The 734-nt window shown below is 54.6% G+C and overlaps 1 long non-coding RNA gene across 1 annotated transcript in view; it reads right to left on the reverse strand.

Moving 5' to 3' along the window:
- Positions 1-201: 201 nt before the first annotated feature.
- LOC125488186 overlaps positions 202-734 on the reverse strand; it is a 946-nt gene continuing 413 nt past the window's right edge. The window contains exon 2 of the long non-coding RNA XR_007266252.1: positions 202-435. This is a non-coding gene — a long non-coding RNA (uncharacterized LOC125488186). The remainder of the gene's footprint in view (positions 436-734) is intronic.

Below are 734 nucleotides of genomic sequence, written 5' to 3' on the forward strand. Positions count from 1 at the left end.
CACACACACACAGACACACACACACGCACTCTCACACACACACACGCACTCTCTCACACGCACACTCACACTGTCACACACACACACACACACCTGCCTGGTTGAGACACGTCAGGAAGAAAACCATCGCGGAAAATAAAAGCAGTGAGTGTGTGTGAGTGTGCGCGTGTGGGCAATAAATGGTGAACATTCAACAGGTCACTCAGTGAAAGCAGCATTATTTATTCCAAAAGCTTTCTGTCCTCTTGATCTGGTGGAACCACAGATTCCCAATCGCTCGCTGCCCACAGTAGGAACACAGGCTGGATATCCAGGCAGAGGGGATCAGTCTTCCTGTGTCCTTTCCCAGCTCGGTGACAGTAGGATGGGCAGGCGCTCCATCATCTCTGGGTCTTGCGTACAGCCTTCCTGCACGTCCCCTCCTGTACAGCTGGCCTGTGTAAGACAAGCCAGAAATACCAGTAGCAGTCTGACCAACGCAGGGCCCTGCGGTGGGCATAGGGGCACAGTCAGGTCTGTGTACTGTACTGCGTCGGGGACTGCGCATCGTGCTGCGTCGGGGACTGAGCGCATTGGTATTCCCAGGACTGTGTACTAGGGTGCACTAGCAATGCGTATTTGGGACAGGGATACTGGGGATTGGATACGGTCGGACAGGGGTTTATATACACGAGGCAGCATGCAGGGGGTCTGCGTGTCGGGTCCTGTGTACAGGGGGCCGTATTGAGTAGGAC

Source organism: Rhincodon typus, unplaced genomic scaffold (genome assembly GCF_021869965.1).
Source record: "Rhincodon typus isolate 14 unplaced genomic scaffold, sRhiTyp1.1 hic_rhity00000054, whole genome shotgun sequence".
In the NCBI taxonomy this organism is placed as follows: Eukaryota; Metazoa; Chordata; class Chondrichthyes; order Orectolobiformes; family Rhincodontidae; genus Rhincodon; species Rhincodon typus.